The sequence below is a fragment of the Mus caroli genome, chromosome 1 (assembly GCF_900094665.2).
Source record: "Mus caroli chromosome 1, CAROLI_EIJ_v1.1, whole genome shotgun sequence".
NCBI classification, from domain to species: Eukaryota; Metazoa; Chordata; class Mammalia; order Rodentia; family Muridae; genus Mus; species Mus caroli.
In genome coordinates this window covers 103,883,910-103,903,474 of record NC_034570.1, presented here as the reverse complement: position 1 = coordinate 103,903,474, position 19,565 = coordinate 103,883,910, and positions in this window count along the sequence as shown.

Below are 19,565 nucleotides of genomic sequence, written 5' to 3'. Positions count from 1 at the left end.
AGAGAGAGAGAGAGAGAGAGAGAGAGAGAGAGAGAGAGAGGCTGAATTATGATTATGGCTGGTCATTCAAGGGTCACTTATTTTTCAGAACTTCCACTCATTGTGATTTTGTGATTCTCTGCATGATTGGTTACTTTTTGTTTAGAGAAAGTTCTCTGATCCAAGCTGAGTATCAATAATTTCTAAGCATAAACATTAAGTTTTAAGAAACAGTTTAGATGCATTTTGTTTTTTCAAAACAATTATAGTATCTTCTCCTCAGGAGTTTGTAATCACCTCAGATATACCATTTTGACCACGGTTACAATTCCAGTAACATATTTATCCCATGTAGCAGGACTCACATCAGATTAGAAAGTCACTTATTGCCTGCTATGATAATCATGTTCCCATGCTACCTGTGAGAACATCTTGCTTGGAACATCAAAAAGCAGGGTATGAGACTGAAGGCAACTGTTGATAGCTTTTCTGTTCTAGCTGACTGCATGGCATGCTCCATTGCTAACAAAATGGAGGACACTTAAAATTCATTTGGACTCCAGTGTTCAAAATAAGACATCTTTTTAGAAATAGGGTTTTATTATCTATTTCCTTTAAGCAACATCAATAGGAATCACTTGTAGTGTTTTATGAAACTCAGAACTCTCTAGCCAATGACTAACAGGGATATATCCATACCTGGTACTAGCATTATCATTTAAATATTTCCATCTTCTAGGAGCAATATTATCATGTCATGCAGAGTATTTTTCCTTAAATGCTTTATTTTATTTTTTAGTTATTATATATAGCAGTATGTTTTTTTTTCTTTTTTATTAATCTTTTTCAGATATATTTATTTTTGCTGACCTTTCCCTGGGCTCCTGCTTTCCACTATTTTTTTCCACTGAACCATTGAAACATCATTAAAAATATTCTGCTCATGATATTCTCCTTCATATCATATCATTTGCTCATCCACATCCAGAAAAATAGTTAAATTCTCTTATGAATACTTTCCATAGTTGCTCATTTCAACTTACATACATAAATACAAAATTTTCAAATTTCTGGTTTAAGATGAAGCCTAGAAGAAAAGCATTATCTCTCAAGTATATACTATGTCTTCAGTCCTTCAGTTTCCTTTCCTTACTCCATGTTGAGTTCAGCTATCTCCTCAATTATAGAAGAATCAATGTACATTGTTTAGCCCAAAATCTCCAAAACAGTTTTCAAAACTGATTTTCTGATCTTCCTCAAGTTGTAGATTCATAATTCCTTTGAATTTGACAATAGATCAAGCATTAGAAAGGACATATAGTTTTCAGTTTCCTGGAATGTATAATTACAGTTTTAGTTTCATGGTTCAATTCATGAACTTTTTACTAAAATGAAAATCTCTTTTATTATTATTATTATTATTATTAGTAGTAGTAGTAGTAGTAGTAGTAGTAGTAGTAAATATTTTTATTTATATCAGAAATGTTGCCCATCTTCCCAATCTCCCTACACAGAGTTCTTCCCCCATCTACCTAATCCTTCTCTATGGAGAGGATGGATGGATGGGACCCCTCCCTGTTCCCCCCCACACACATCACCATGAATCCCTCCTACCTAGATAATCAGTTCTCTAAAGTATTAAGTGCATCTTTTCTCACTGGGACCAGACAAGGCAGTAAGTTCTCTACTACAAATGGGCCCAGGGACTCAGACTAGTCAGTGTCTGCTCTTTCATTGGTGGCTTAGTCTCTTGGACCTCCCAGAAGTCCAGGTTAATTGACACTGTTGGTCTTCCTATGGGATTGCCATTCCCTTAAGTTCCTTCCTGACCTCTTTCCAATGGTTGGTTATAAGTGTCTGTATCTAAAGCAGTCATGTGTTGATAGAGCTTCTGAGAAGACAACCATGCTGTCTTCAAGCATAACATAATATCAGTAATAATTTCAGATTTTGATTTCCACCCATGGAATGAATCCCAACTTGGGCTGGTCACTCGTCTTCCATTCCTTCAATTTCTGCTCCTTTTTTGTCCCTGAGTTTCTTTCAGATAGAAACAATTTTATGTCAAAACTTTTGAAGGTGGGTTGGTGTCCTTCCACTGGAAGCCCAGTCTACCTACAGTTTCTTCAGGTTCCATATCCTCACTTTTGAGCATTTTAGATAAAGTTAAGCCCTATTGAATCTTGGGAGCCTCCCACATCCCAGGTCTCTGGGACTTTCTAGAGGTTTCCCACACCTCTACTCCTGACACCTGCATATTAACATTCATTCTCCTAGTTGTATTCTTTTCCATCTCCCCATAACTGATCCTCATTCACTTTTCCTCTCCTCCTCCCCTCTTCCAACCAGTTACCAACATCCCTCTGCCTCCCATGGTTAATTCCTATTTGTAAGTGGATTAAAGCATCCTTATTTCAGCCTTCCTTCTTGTTAAATTTCTTACAGTTTGTGGGTTGTATCATGGATATTACGTACTTTTTTGGCTAATATACACTTATCTGTGAGTACATACCATTCATTTTTGGTCTGGGTTACCTCACTCAGGATAGTGTTTTCAAGTTCTATTTGTCTGCAAAATTCATGATGTCCTCATTTTTAATAGATAAATAGTATTCCATTGTGTAAGTCAACCTCATTTTCTATATCCATTCTTGAGGGACACAGGGGTTGGTACAGTTTCTGACTATTACAAATAAAGCTGCTATTAAAATAGTAGCATAGTATGTGTTCTTGTGATATTGTGGGCCATCTTTTGGGGATATGCCCAGAAGCAGCATAGCTGTGACACATCCTCACCAGCATGGGCTGTCACTTGAGTTTTTGATCTTACCAGTTATGATTGGTTGAAATTGGAATTTCAGGATCATTTTGATTTGCATTTCCCTGATCACTAAGGACACTGAACATCTCTTTTAGTATTTCTTGACCACTTGAAATTCCTTTGTTAAGAATTCTGTGTTTAACTCTGTACCACATTTTTGGTTTGTTTTTTCTTTTGTTTTTAATAATGATGTTGGTTTTTATTTTTTGAGTCTATTTTCTTGAGTTCTTTATATATTTTGGATATTAGCCCTGTATCAGATGTAGGATTAGTGAAGGTTGCTATTATGTACTACTGACAGTATCCTTTCCCTTAGAGAAGCTTTTCAGTTTCATGAGGTCCCATTTATCAATTGTTGATCTGAGACTCTGAGCCATTGGTATTCTGTTAAGGAAATTTTCAGCTGTGGCAATGTGTTCTAAGCTGTTTCCCATTTTCTCTTCCACTATATTCACTATATCAGGTTTTATGTTGAGGTCCTTAAACCACGTGGACTTAACTTTTGTACAGAGTGACAAATGTGGATCAATTTTCATTCTTCTACATGCAGAATGCCAGTGAGACCAGCACCTTTTGTTTACATTGCTTTTCCCCTCATCTGTATACTTTTGACTTCTTTTTCAAAGATAATAGGTTTTGTCCATATTTTGTCCAAGATATTGTCCATAGGTGGGCTTATTTCTGGATCTTGGTTTCTATTCCATTGATCAGCCTGTCTTTGTACTATACCTTTCAGTTTTTATCACTATTGCTCTGTAGTACAGCTTAAGTGCAGCATAGCTGTGACACATCCTCACCAGCATGGTGAGGTCAGGAATGCTGATTCCTCCAGAAGTTCATTTATTTTTGAGAATTGTTTTGGTTATCTTGGGTATTTTGTTTTTCCATATGAAGTTGAGAATTGCTCTATCAATATCCCTAAAATATTTTATTGGAATTTTATTGGGAATTGCATTGAACTCTATATTGATTTTGGAAAGATGGCCATTTTCACTGTGTTAATCCTGCAGCACCATGAGCATGGAATATCTTTCTATCTACTGAGATCTTTAATTTCTTTCTTCAAGTACTTGAAGTTCTTGTCATACAGATATTTCACTTGCTTGGTGTCTTAGTCAGGGTTTATATTCCCACACAAACATCATTATCAAAAAGCAAGTGGGGAGGAAAGGGTTTATTCAGCTTACACTTCCATACTGCTGTTCATCACCAAAGGCAATCAGGACTGGAACTCAAGTAGGTCAGGAAGCAGGAATTGATGCAGAGGCCATGGAGGGGTGTTTCTTACTGGCTTACTTTCCCTGGCTTGCTCAGCCTGCTTTCTTATCCACCTTGATCACTAACTGAAAAAAAATGACTTACAGCTGGATCTCATGGAGACTTTTCCACAGCTGAAGGCCCTTTCTCCATAATATCTCCAGCCTGTGTCAAGTTGACACAAAACTAGCCAGTACAATTGACCCCTTGTCAACTTGACACACAAACACATCACTAGCAAGCCTCAACCCTTAGTTTTTTATTCATCCCCAAGATCTAAACAACTTTAAAAGTCCCACAGCATCTACATATTAAAAGTTCAGGGAAAGGGTATAGGAACCTTTTGAGATAGCATTTGAAATGTAAATAAAGAAAATATCTAAGAAAAATTTTAAAAAGTAAAATGTAAAATAAATAAATGAATAAATAAAAGTTAAAAAACAGTTCAATCCTTTTAAAATATCCAATACCTTTTAAAATCCAAAATCTTTTTACAATTAAAAGTGTCTTAACTGTGGGCTCCACTAAAATAGTTTCTTCCTTCAAGAGGGAAAATATCAGGGCACAGTCACAATCAAAAGCAAAAATTAAACTCCAACTGTCCAATGTCTGGAATCCAACTCACAATCTTCTGGGCTCCTCCAAGGGCTTGGGTCACTTTTCCAGCCATGCCCTTTGTAGCACACACCTAGTCTTCTAGGCTACAGCTGCCTGTACTCCACTGCTGCTACTGTTCTTGGTGGTCATCTCATGGTACTGGCATATCCAAAACCCTGCTGTCTGCCACTGTAACTAGTCTTTACCAATAGCCTCTCATAGGCTCTCTTTATGGTGCCAAGCCTCAATTCCTTTGCATGACCTCTTCATTCCTGGGCCATCTATTGCAACTGAGGCTGCACCTTCACCAATGGCCTTTCATGGCCTCTCACAGTGCCGAGACTCCACTTGCTCTGCATGACCCCTTCATGCCTTCAAAACCAGTATCACCAGGGTAACTCTTACACATTACAAAGTACAGCCACAGCACAAGGTACAACCTTGGCTATCTCTGGAACACAGCCTCTGTGCTCTCAGAGAACACATCCCAGAAGATGTCACCTCAATGATACTGATCTCTTCTTAATCACAACTAATTTCTTAGCTCTAGATAACCAGCATCAATAGTCCCAGTAATGCAAAGTTTTCACTCTGGTAGTTCTGATATCTTGCTAATCACAGCTAATTCTTTAGCCCCAGCTAACCAGAACCACGGAATCTTCACAATCAAAATAGCAATGGCCCTGAAAAGAGTCTTTAATCTTCTCTTTGAAATTTCACAAGCCAGGCCTCCATCTTCTACACTGTTCTTAACATTATCTTCCAAGCTCCTAGATAACATCCCATAGAGCTCTTAACAACAAATGGATCTTCTAGCCCAAAGTTCCAAAGTCCTTCCACAGTCCTCCCCAAAATGTGGTCAGGTTGTCACAGAAATACCCCACTATGCTGGTACCAATTTGTCTTAGTCAGGGTTTCTATTTCTGCACAAACATCATGACCAAGAAGCAAGTTGTGGAGGAAAGGGTTTATTCAGCTTACACTTCCTTACTGGTGTTCATCACCAAAGGAAGTCAGGACTGGACCTCAAGCAGGTCAGGAAGCAGGGATTGATGCAGAGGTCATGGAGGGGTGTTTCTTACTGGCTTGCTTCCCCTGGCTTGCTCAGCCTGCTCTCTTATCCCCCTTGGTCACTAATTGAGAATATGACTTACAGCTGTATCTCATGAAGGCATTTCCCCTACTGAAGTTCCTTTCTCAGTGATAACTCCAGCCTGTGTCAAGTTGACACAAACCTAGCCAGTACACTTGGTTAGAGTAATACCAAGATATTTTATATTATTTGTGGCTATTGTGAATGGTGTATTTTCACTAATTTCTCTTTCAGTCTATTTATCATACCAAGAACTGGATATATATGTGTGTGTTTTCTTATACATTTAACTGCTTGTGTTGAACTATTTTTTAATGCATTTAGAACTCTTGGAGACATTTAGATCTCCTTACATTTCTTTCATTATGTTTGTTTTCTAAAGAAAGATTAATGGATATTTAATAATGTCTAGAAGGTACAATCTACAAAGATGCAGGTTAAGGTTACTATTATTGGCCCTTAAGCTTTACAAATTCTCAAATATTTCACAGTTCACCTTCTTGTCCACTTCTTGGATGGCCAGCAGTTAGCAGAACAAGGAGCCAGATTGCTGAAACAATCATCCATTTATAGTTTGGAACTCTGCTCTGTGGTTGAATATCAAGTTAAGACTACTTTAAAAATTAAATTCAATTACCCTAATTGCAAATTTATAGAAAAATTAATTTCAGCCTTTCTGTACTCGATTGTCTTTTCCTCTAGTTAAATACTTAGAAGAAAATTTCTCAGAGTAAATAAACGTAAGTGGCAATTATCATCAAAGTATAGTTTAAAATATCAACACAGGAATTTTAATATGGTACATTCAGTCCATAAGAATGACATATATTAAATAAGGTATAAATATGATATCATGTTTACAGTAGAATATCTTGACTTTCAGCAGATAAGGACAAGGAGACTTATTTTTAGAAAATTGGCATTATAGATATATAAACTGTCAGTTAGCTCATGCTAAGTAACCCTATGTATTCCTGATATTCATTCAACTACAAGTCCTGATACCTCCTTCTCAATCAGTGCCAGCACCTGTTCCTTCTGCTGTTATGTTGGCAAAAATTTTCACCACTTCTTCTTCTACCAGAGACCCTCTCTGAGCCCAGAAATTATGCCTTTCTTTTCTTTATTTCTGTTTTGTTTGTTTGTTCTTTGGTGTTTGTTTGTTTGTTTGTTTGTTTGTAGACAGAGTTTTTCTGATTTCAAGGCGAGCCTGGCCTACAGAGTGAGTTCCCAGACAGCCAGAGCTATACATAGGGAAAAAAACAAAACAAACAAACAAAGAATAATGATAAATAAAATCTGTCCAGTCCTCAGCTCTCTGGCTGGTTCACCAAACAACAATTGAATAATACAAAGCTATCCTCACACAGCACACCAAAACACATCATCATTAGAAATAGGATGCTGATGCATGAGAATTATCTCTTTTAAATTAAGATGTAGTCTCTCAAACCTGAAATCCAAGCACACAGGAAGGAGAAATATTATGCCATGTTATTCCCATATAAAGTTTTAGGGTAGCTCAGGCTGCATAATAATATGCTGTCCCAATTATAGGGTCTCTTTTTATCCATCTTATCATGTAATAAACAAGGAAACAAACTTAATAACCTAGGCAGATGGCTATCACTTTATTTCTCTGGCTATCTAATTTGGTGTCAGAAATTATATATACTAGAAAATATATTATACTAGAGAGATGAGAAATTATATAAATGTCTTTCCAAATGCAAAATGTATGCATGAGAAGATTAACCTTGATATATTCTACCATTTTTCTCTAAATATGACTAAATAGATTTAAAGGTTCTGTTTACATTATTGCTTTTAAATATTAAAATGTTAACTCCTAAGATGAACCATATTCTGCTTTACTGTTTTTTTCTGAGCATTTGCTTTTATTAAGGTATTCTATGTTTTAGTAATAAATTTTTTCTGATAATAAATTATGACTTAAACTCTAGCTGTACACTTACATATTTTATATCTATTAATAGAAATGTGAATTCCCAATATCTAGTATATCAGTTACAAACTGAGAACATTTTTTCCTCACTAAATCATAGCAAATAGTGTTTATAAGATTTAACAGCCAGAATAACAGAGAGAGTGTAGAGACAATGGTGATGACAGCTTAATATTTTGGAACAGACGAAAGAGAACACCTATCAAGGAAACTTTGGATATTCCTATATATATAGTTATTATTATAACCATGGACAATGTGATAAGATCCCATGTTGCAGTGAAAACTTTTGCTTTATCATAAGAATACAAGCTAGCTTGGATTTAGTCTTATTACTCTTTTCAATTTATTTATTTATTTATTTATTTATTTATTTATTTATTTATTTTTATGCTCCATATTTTACCCCCCCCCATCCATCCTCCAACTCTTTCACATTCCATACCCATAAGTCTTATTACTTTATATGGCTTTTCTCCAGTAGTCTCTGATGTCACTGTTATTAAGAATACAGTCCTGATGTATATAGCTCATGTCTAAGATGCACAATTACATATTGGTGTACTTTTATTTTGTCAGGTAGGTTCTTTATTTCATTAATTAATTTATTCACTTTCCATTCTGATTATAGCAATCCCTGTTCTTTGAGAGCCCCTCTCAAAATCCCTCTTCCCCTTTTCCTCTGAGTAGGAAGACCCCCCTCCCAGATATCATCCCATCCTAGCACATCAGGTCACTGGGCATATCCTCTCCAACTGAGACTAGAAAAGGCAGTCCAGTTAGAAGAACAGGATCCACATGTAGGCAACAGATTCAAGGACAGCCCCTGCACCATTTTTGTGAGACCCACATGAAGAACAAACTTCATATTTGCTACATATGTACAGGGGGCCTAGATCCAGGCCATGCTTGCTCTTTGATTGATAGTTCAGTCTGGGAGCTCCTATGAGTCCAGGGTCGTTGACTCTGCTCATCTTCCAGTGGAGCTCTTTTCCTCGATTGGTTTATCAACTCTTCCCACAAGTCTTCCACAGGACTCTACTAGCTCAATCCAATGATGTGGCCGTGGATCTGCATGTTTTCATTGGATGTTTGGTGGAACCTCTTAGAGGACAGTTACCCTAGGGTCCTGTTTGCAAGCATAAGGGAGTAGCATCAATAGTGTCAGGGATTTGTTCTTGTCCATGGCATACATCGAAAATTATGGCAGTCATTTGTTAGCCATCTCCCCCACCACTGGTCTATCTTTGCCTTTGCATGTCTTGGAGGCAGGACACATTTTGGGTCAAAGGTTTTGTGTGTGTTTTGATGAACTTATCCCTCCACTGGAGTTAATGCCTGCTACAGAAGTTGACCCCATCAGGCTACATATCCCCTATATCTAGGAGTCTTACTGAGAGTCACTGCAGAGAGATAGTCTGGGAATTCCTCCACTCTAGTTCTCTGCCACATCCTGGGAATGCTCCCTCTTCCCTCTGTTGATTTACATTCACCCACTCTCCCACCCTCCCTCAAAATCTCTCTGCCTTCTTCCCCTCCTCATCCTATCTCCTACTGAGTTACTCCATTCATCTAACTCTTATATATCTTTTGTATCTTTTTCTCAGAATGTTTCAACCATCCTACCTTGTGCCCTCCTTGTTATTTAGCTTCATTAGGTCTGTGGGTTATAGCTTGATTAAACTGTACTTTATGACTAAATGTCCAACTACAAGTGAACACATACCATCCATCTCCTGTGGTTCTGAGTTACCATACTCAAGATGATATTTTCTAGTTCCATCCATTTTTCAGAAAAATCCGTAATGAGTTGTTTTTATAGCTGAGTAGTATTTCACTGTTTAAAATGCACCACATTTTCTATATTCAGTTTTTGGTTGAAGGGCATCTAGGTTGTTTTCAGTTTCTGGCTATTATGAATAAAGTTGTGTCTTTGTGACATGTTGGAACATCTTTGGTTATATTCCCAGGATTGGTACAGCTGGGACTTGAGGTAGAACTATTCCCAATATTCTGAGAAACCTCCAACTTGGTTTCCAGTGTGACTTTACAGGGTTCCACTTCCACCAGTAATAGAATTTTGCTTCCTTTGCTTTACATCTCACAAGTAGGTGCCTTTACTTGTGTTTTGATCTGAGTCACTCTTATGTGTATAAGATAGAATCTCAGAGTCATTTAAATTTGCATTTCCCTGATTATTAAGGATGTATAACATTTGTTAAAGGGCTTCTTAGCCATTAGACAGTCCTCTGTTGAGAATATTCTGTTTTGCTCTTTACTCCATTTTTTATTTGGGTTATTTTTGTATAACTTATTGAGTTCTTTACACATTTTGGATATTACTTTTCTGTCAGATGTAGAGTTGGTGAAGATCTTTTTCAACTCTGTAGGCTATTGTTTTGTCCTATTGACTGTGAAGCAAGTGGACCATGTCTTCAGGCAAAAGAAGACCTGGCAAGGTTGAAGCAAGTTTAAAAAACAAAAAATCCTAGGAGTTCTCATAATTGAGAACAGTAGGCATTAGAACCAGCTCACAGCCAGCATCTAGCTGGTGCAGAACATTTGACCACAACACCTCACTAAGAGGATCTTAACAGTCAGTCATATAAGGTCAAAGCCTCAATCCCCCACCCCCATGCAAATAAAGCATCCTTAACATTTCAGACTGAGCCAATCGAAAAATGATTTCTCTAAGAATTGTCTGAGGGTTCCTACCTTCTTAAACTGTACTGCTCAAGGGAAGAGTTTTCTCTCCCAAAGCATTCATCACTGCACTGGACCTTGGCTCCAGCCAGTAGGCCAGGTTGCACCTTTACTGCAGCCACTTGGCTTACTACTGTGGCTACTCACTGCTGTGGGTTGCCACTACATCTAGCCCTGGCTTAGATAATGTTCCTTCTCTTTTATTTTGTATAATACCTTGAGAAGTGTTGGTATTAGCTCTTCTTTGAATGTCTGATAGAATTCCAAGTCCATCTGGCCCTGGGTTTTTATGGTTGGGAGTTTTTAATGACTGTTTCTATTTGATTGGGGGTTACAGGACTGTTTAGATATTACCTAATTATGATTTAACTTTGGCAATTGGTATATGTCTACTAAATCATCCATTTTATTTCGATTTTCCAATTTTGTGAAGACTCAGTGGTGTTCCATGTTATGTCTTGTTTGTTTGTTTGTTTAGGCTTCCACTTTGTTAGCCTGTGCCTTTTCATTGGGGAATTGAGAATATTCATGTTGAGAGATAGTAATGACTAATGCTTGTTACTTACTGTCTTTTTATGTTGGTGGTTACACTGTGCTGTGTGTGTGTGTGTGTGTGCATGATTTTCTTCCTCTGGTTTTACTGATGTGGAATTACATAATTCTTGCATTCTCTTGGGTATAGTTACTCTCCTTGTATTGGAGATTTCCTTCTAGTATCCTCTGTAGGGATGGATTTGTGAAATGATATGTTTAAGTTTTGCTTTGTCTTGGAATATCTTTTCATCTCCATTTATGGTCATTGCAAATTTTGCTGCATATTGCAGTCTGCACTGGCATGTATGATCTCTCTTTTATTTTTTTTTTATTTTTATTATTTATTTATTTATTTATTTTCACTCCAGATTTTATTTCCCCAAACTTGTCCACCCTCCTATTGTTCCACATCCCATATCTGCTCCCAACCCCCTGTTTCCATGAGAATGTCCCCACCACCCACCACCCACCACCTACCACCCACCCTACCAGACCTCTAAACTCCTTGTGGCCTCCAGTCTCTTGAGGGTTAAGTGCATCTTCTCTGACTAAACACAGACTCCACAGTCCTTTGCTGTATGTGTGTTGGGGTCCTATTACATGGTGTATGCTGCCTGTTTGGTGGTCCAGTGTTTCAGAGATCTCAGGGTCTTGGTTATCTGAGACTGCTGGTCCTCCTACAAGGCCACCATCCTCCTCAGCTTCTTTCAGAATTTCTCTAGGGTCGGCAGCTTCTGTCCATTGATTGGGTGCAAATATCTGCATGTGTTTCTTTCAGCTACTTATTGGGTTTTCCAGAATGATGTCATGATTGTTTTCTTTTTGTGAGCACTCCATAATGTCAGTAATAGTGTCAGAACTTGGGGACTCCCCTTGAGCTCGATCTCACTTTAGGCCTGTTTCTAGAACTTCTTTTCCTCAGGCTCCTCTTCATTTCCATCCCTGTAGTTCTTTCAGACAGGGACAATTTTGGTACAGAAATTTGACTGTAGATGACCACCCCATCCTTCACTTGATGCCTTGTCTTTCTGTTAGAGGTGGCTCTACAAGTTCCTTCTCCCCACTATAGGGCATATTATCTAAGGTCCCTCTCTGAGTCCTGAGAGTCTCTACTCTTCCAGATATATGGTACGTTCTGGAGGTCCCCCCCTCCCAAACTCCTATTTTTTAAGGATGCCGGTTTCCATTATTTCAGCTGGACCTTAGGGCTTCATTCCTTTTCCCATACCCAATATTTCTGATCTATTGTATTTGATATTACATAAATCTATTGTACATTTACAGACACCTCTTTCTTTAAGTTATGCAATTTTTTTTTTTTTTTGGTTTTGTTGAAGATATTTTCTGGATCTTTGAACTGTGGGTCCTGTCTCATTCTTCTATTCCTATTATTCTCAGGTTTGGTCTTTTCCAAGTGTCTCATATTTTCTGGATGTTTTCTATTACAAGCATTCTGGTTTTAACATTTTCTTTGACAGTTTTTTTAATTTCTTCTATTGTATTTGCTATGCCTAAGAGTCTCTCTTTCACTCCTTATATTCTGTCGGGGATGCTTGTATTTGTAGTTCATGTTCTCTTTCCTAGGTTGTACATCATTGTCTCAGTTTAGATTTTCTTGCTTGCTTCTATTTCGGTTTTCAGGACTAGTACTGTTTTATTAAATTCTTTCACCCATATGAGTGTATTTTCCTGCATTTCTTCATATTTATATGTTTCCTTTTTAAAGATCTCTCTCATCTTAATAAGATTAGAGATTAAGTATTTTCCTTGCAAATAAGTTGTGTTAGGATAGCCAGGTCTTGCTCTAGTAGTGTAGCTCTATTCTGGCGGTGTCATATTACTCCAGCTATTCTTGATTGTGTTACTATGTTGGTTTAGCCATTTCATTTCCAGTCTTATCAAGGACTACAAGGCCTACCAGACCTCTGGTGTGGCAGACAGAACTGGTATTCCTTTATGTCAGGAGAATTCTGAGATTACAAATAGAGCTGGTTGTCTCTGGTGGCAGCAGGCTTCCAAAGCTGCAGGCAGAGGTGGTAGTCCCTGGTGGCAACAGGCTTCTAGTTGTCCCAGGTGCTGCATCATTCTAGGAATGCAGGTAAAGCTGATTGTCTTAGTTAGGGTTTTACTGCTGTGAAAAGACAGCATGATCAAGGCCACTCTTAATAGGAGAACATTTAATTGGGGCTGGCTTACAGGTTCAGAGTTTCAGTCTTTTATTGTCAAGGTAGGAACATGGCAGCATCTGGGCAGGCATGGTGCAGGAGGAGCTGAGAGTTCTACATTTTTATCAGAAGGCTGCTAGCAGAATACTGACTTCCAGGTAGTTAGGATGAGGGTCTTATAGCCCACATCCACAGTAACATACCTAGTCCAAAAAGGCAACATCTCTTTCAACAGGGCCATACTTTATAATCATACCACAGCATGAGCAAAGCGTATACAAATGATCACACTGGTGGTCCCTAATGGTTGCATGCCTCAGTGATTAAAGGTAGAGTTGTGGACCAGAAGATGGAGTGCAGACAGGAGAAGGCAGACCCCCTGGTGTCTGCATTAGCCATGGGACCCAGTGGAAAGGGGGTTGGTGATTAGGGAATCTCACCTGATTTTTTGTTTTTGTTTTTGTTTTTGTTTTTGTTTTTGTTTTTCCCAGCAGAAGGCCTCCAGAGATGTAAGTAGATGGCCCAGTAAATTTCAGGCAGGGAGGCAAAGCAAATCTCATGGCTGTTGGGCTTGCCAAGGGATTCAGTAGAGGTTTTCAGGTTGTGGGTCAATTGACTGTGCCAATAAATTTAATAAGGTTGAATGAGTTGGAAACCCCAGAACCTCTGCAAAGATGGTAGCAGTTTCACCTGCTTCTGAACAGAACCTTGTCATGTGACCATACTTCTTACATAGGAACATGACCTGTGGTCACATAGATCAGAAGAGTGCTTTCTGTGCTAATGAGATATCTCGATGGGCTCTGAGGGTTTAGCCAATAAACTTCCCTTCTCAGACATTCCTTCCTGAATAATGTATTTAATCTGTGTTCTACCCCAAGTAGGTGATATATAACCATATTCCATGATGAACCCTCAATTAATTATATAGATTAAACATGGACAGTCTCTTTCAGTGAGAACCGCCATGGGGAGCATGGAAAAAGCCTTTGTCTACAGAGCTGTGCCTTCTAAATCTCCAGAAGAAGGGCTCTCCACACTCTTGGATTACCCACCACTGAACAAGGCCGAAGTTCTTCCTTCTCCCTGCTCCGGGTTCTGGCTCCTCATTGTCTTCAGTATGTAGGCCTCCTTCATCCCTGGTGCCATGCAGTTTTCAGAGACACCTGAATACCTGGAAGCTTGGGAACCCCAGATTTGGACTCAACCTATGTCCTTTCTCACTCGGGCTGAGGCCCCCACCCAAGGCTACATTCTGCCACCTCTTCAGTGGTATATTGGCACTTCATGCCAGCCCAGCACCCAAAGGAGGCATAGAGTAAATACAATCTAATGTTTCCTGTTTCTTCTGACTGAGTATATTTCCCACACCCAAGTAAGGAAGCAGAAAGTGGAACCAAATGCCATCTGTTTTGCTTGCCCAAGCGGCCTTTCCACACCTCAATGCACACCTCAATGCAGCCAAGAGTACACAGGGCAAAGGATCTAGCGGTGAATGGCCTGAAGTATATGGGGAGGTTGATTTTACAGCGGTTACACCAGGAAAATATGGTTATAAATATCTTCTAATACTTGTGGATATTCTTTGGATGGGTTCTTTGGATGGGTTGAGGCTTTCCCCACCAAGCAGGAAACTGCTACGTTGGTAGCCAAGAAGATATTAGAGGAAATTTTCTTGAGGTTCAGAGAGCCCAAGTTAATTGGATAGAACAACGGTCCTGCTTTTGTCTCTAAGGTAAGTCAGGGATTGGAAGAGATATTGGGGACTAATTTTAAGCTCCATTGTGCATACCATCCCCAGAGTTCAGAGCAGGTAGAGAGAATCAACCGAACCCTAGAAGAGATCTTAACTAAATTGTCCTTGGAGACTGGCACTGACTGGGTGGCGTTCCATTCTCTGGCCCTGTTCTGAGCCCAGAATACCCCCTACCATTACCTGACTCTTTTTGAGATCCTGTTTGGGACCCCCCACTCCCTTGACCTCAACTCTTGACCCCCAGAGTGACTTTTCAGGTTGGCAAGGATCTTATGGCTAGACTGCAAGCTTTCCAGATCAGCCGCCAGGAATTGTGGCCTAAACACAGTGCCCTGTATAACACAGGTACCTCAAAGGTTCCACAAGAGTACCAAGTTGGAGACTGTGTATATGTTAAGAGGCATTGTGCTGAAAACTTGGAAGCAAAGTAGAAAGGGTTGTTCCTGGTGTTGTTACCACCCCAACTGCTGTTAAAGTAGATGGAGTGACTGCCTGGGTTTACTTAACTCATGTCAGGCCAGCACCTGGGCCTGACACCAACTGGATAGTAGCCAGACACCCGAGCAACCCCCTCAAGCTCAACATCACGTCCTCTTCTGCAAGGCCAGAGAAATTATGAATGGCTATGGTCCTTCCTCTACGGAGCTTCAGCATGGCCCGCAGCCCTACAAACATTGGCAAGTACTCTCAGCTACTGAGACTAAACTGGATCTAATCCAGAGGAACGCCTGCCTTATAGATGGTCTCTGGACCATGTATTTGATCTCTGTAAGTTAGCAGCAGGCCTTGAATCCTGGGCAATCCCCACCCTAGAGACACAGAAAAAGGGGTTATCTGAAACCCCTTTTTTTAGGGGATTAGGGACTTGCAAATCTAAACTGTGCCCCAGAAGCAGCCTTGGAGTGACGGGTTTAAGGTGTGGACACTGGAAGTTGAAGAGTATCCTGTGAGAAACCCTCATATATGAGTGCTCCTGAGATGGGAGAAGCCAGCAGCATGCCCATCAGTGCGGGGTACAATTAGTTTTTCTGTGCTACCTGGGGTGTGTGAAACATCGGAAAGCACATACTGAGACCATTCTGTGAGTAAAGATTCAATGACCAAGGTGAAAAAAGGGCTAGCCAAGTGCAAATGGAGAGAGATTATAAAAGCTTATAGCTCATGTCCACTGACCTCCTAACATTCTGAAAAATCTGAAATCAGCATCTACAGAGAAAGAGGTTCAGTAAGTAAGTATTGTTCTACCAATATAAGCTTGAGGACTTAAGTTTGTTTGCCCAGAAGTTCAATGAAAACCTAGATAAGATGGCATTTACCTTTAAACACTAAACTGGTGCTGGCAGAGACAAAGGTATCCCTCAAACCCTTAGTCAACCCTAGAGGAATCAATGAGCTTCAGATCCTATGAAAGAATCTATTTAATAACATATGTAGAGAACAATTAAAGAAATAAAACCTTTACATTTCGCCTGTATCTGAATGTGCATATACACATGTTCACACCTACACTTAAGAATATATACACTATAAGCTACAAGACACACATAAAATAAAACAAAGCAAAACAAAAACAATGACAGCACTATTGTCTTGATTTGAGGACAAAGTGATCAAAAGAAGTCTATGAAGACATTTCACATTCAAATCACAACAAATGTGTATACCTAGTCTGTGAAATCATGATTCTTATAAACATGCAATCCAGGAAAGAAAAGCTGTGCAATTTAAACAGACCTGAAGTTAAGGCCCAGACAAGTTGACTTATGATAAAGGCCTTGATGCTTTCTCATCTATTAAATTGCTCTTTACCCTAGTTCTAAATTCCCAGTTATTATTAAGATTTGTGATATTAATAGAAGGGTCTAGAAACCACTATATAGATTATAGCCAGTGTCCACTCAGCATTTTCTGGGAACAACATAATACAATTAATTAATGATATAATTTAAAAGTTGATAATAATGTCCTAAGGTTAAGGTCTAACAAGGTAATATTTAACTTTGTTACAAGATATGGTTTTAATAATTCATGATGGGCATTCTGTTAGTTCCACAGAGAGGAAACTTTAGTATTGATTGTAATATAAATATTACCCATGGGCTCTGTCGTTTGGAAACTTGTTTTTAGTTGTTAGTGTTGTTTGAGGAGGTGTAGAAGATAAGATTTTGCTGGTGGAAATCACTAGGGATAGGTTTTAAGGATTCAAAGTCTTATTTCATTTCCACTCTTCTCTCTACTTGTTTATCTTCTTGCAACTGGGTTTCTAGGTAACCTTGGAAACAATGGCAGCATTTACACAAAACTGGAGCTCTGAAAAGATCTCATTTAAGCTGAGATAATCAGATGAGGGAATTAGTCAAAGTGCAGAAAATTAAATTCCACTTAAAAGTAGTAAAAGAGTAGATAAAATAATAGTACATGATATACAATACAAGGGAGAAGTCAAACAAAGTTATGGAAAATTTTGAAGTGCAGTATCCCTGTGATAATACGGCTTTTAGTAGACATACTTAACCCTTATGTGTATACACATTTGAGGAAAATTGCAAGTGAAAAGAGCAGCCAAAGGCAAAGGAGAGAAACTTGTGGTGATGTAAAATGATCTCTTGGGGCCACAGGGTCTGAGTGCGTTGAATGATCATTTAGAAGGTTCATTCTCACGAACTGAAAAGGGAGGCCTTTCCAGGGGTTTCAAACGTAACATTAAGACAGGAAAGAGGAGTGAAGATGCTCACTTCACCCAGTGAGTCAGCTGAGAGGTTGATGCCTTCTGGGGGAATCTGCGAATTATTTCTGAAGTCATCAGGAGCTCTTTAGATCTTGTAGTGACAGGTTTGTACTGATTTTCATTCTGTCTGTTCTTCCATTTATTTATTTATTTATTTATTTATTTATTTATTTATGTATTTTTTACTTTTGTTCAAGGTTATAGAGAAGTCATTCTGTCTGCCCCAGGACTCTGCTGATATTTGTTTTATACAATTTAAGGCAACTCTCAATTAAGTGTTTGAAAGAAACTGAAAAAGTCAGGAAGAAATAAAGCAACAAGGACAGAGGGAAGAAAAAGTATAAAGGAGGAAAGTAGGAAAGGAATTACTCATTTGACTTGACATAATTTAGAAATGTAAACATCTATTAGTGTTTTCCACTTATTTTCTTTTTCAAGTTTTCTCTTGTGTAAAGTGTAGCTTCCCTGTCATTTCTAGGAGATGCAATCTCACATGAGTTTTCTAGTTCTCTGACACTTTTAATTTTTCTTCCTCCTTTTACATAGTGATTTCTGAGCCTTAGTTTTTGGAGTTGTGATATAGATGCAACCATTATAGCTGGCCACCTCACTATCAGGTATTCTTTGATTCTTTGAATCAGAAAACCAGTTGTGGTTTTCTGTAATGGTCTACGTCTGCTGAAAATAGAAACTTCTTTGATGACAGTTGAAAGCTACACATATCATTAGATATGAGCATAAGTATTTATGATGAACTTAGTATTAATGCATATTTAGTAAAGTGGCATGATGAGGATCTTCACTATGACCAATGATCTCACTAGCCCTGGGGAGTTGGATAGGTTCCCAGTACCAGGCATAATTTTTCTCTTTCTAAGCAAATATTATATTAAGTTCAATGAGAGAACTAATAGTTATCACCAACATATGAATGTAGAGAACTGATGGTTATTACCAACTTATGAATGCCACTTTTGTATCCTTGAAGATGTCTTGCCATGCTGATCATTATTTTGATTTACAGAGGTCACAGATGGATAGAATATTGGTTGTGCCATTCTTTGTAAGCTTGTACTACACTGTTTAGTTTTGTGAAACCACAGTACTGTGAAATTGTTAAGTCTCACAGAGCTCAGATTCCCTAAGCCCTATGTCCAAACATCATGTGGTCTTTAGGAATACTCCCTTAACTTTAACTTCTGGTTGACACCAGAGAACACAGGAATAACTTACTGGGTTTGAAGTAGGTCTTGGTCTGTTTAATCCAGTAACTTCTGTTTTGTTTTTTTCTCATGCTTAGCACTGGATATTTTTTTAGATACTCTATGACTCTTTTGGAAAGCATTGGGAACCCAAGTTATATAACTTCATTTAACCTTATATGAATTTTTATAATATTCACTAATATTCAGTATATATTATGTACTATGAATAATAATAAAAATAATGATTACTAATAGATTATTAAACCAACTCTAGACACACTATTTCTGTATTGACCTTCCACAGATAGAGTCCCCATCTTGTCATTTGTTTTACATGTATCCTTTCATCCACTTCTCTAGCACTCTTTTCCTTTCTAATTTTGATATTATTTCTAATTAACTTACTGAGACACTCAATGTATTTTTTAACTACTTTTTTAACTACTAACTTTGAAGCAGCGAGCACCATCTTGGTTCCGGGACTCCACCAAACTTAGGAACTTAGTCTGCACAGGTGAGAGTGTGCACCACAGAAGATGACAGCTTCTGGGACAGGCAGGAGCCACAGAGCCTCTGAAGCAGCACCCTTTTTGGACTCCAGACAACCAGCCACCCTCCCAATCAGAGGACAGGTGTCCACCCTGCCCAGGAGTCCTTTGCCTCAGGAGCAGCAGGCACCATCTTGGTTCCGGGACTCAGCCGAACTTAGGAACTTAGTCTGCACAGGTGAGAGTGTGCACCACAGAAGCTGACAGCTTCTG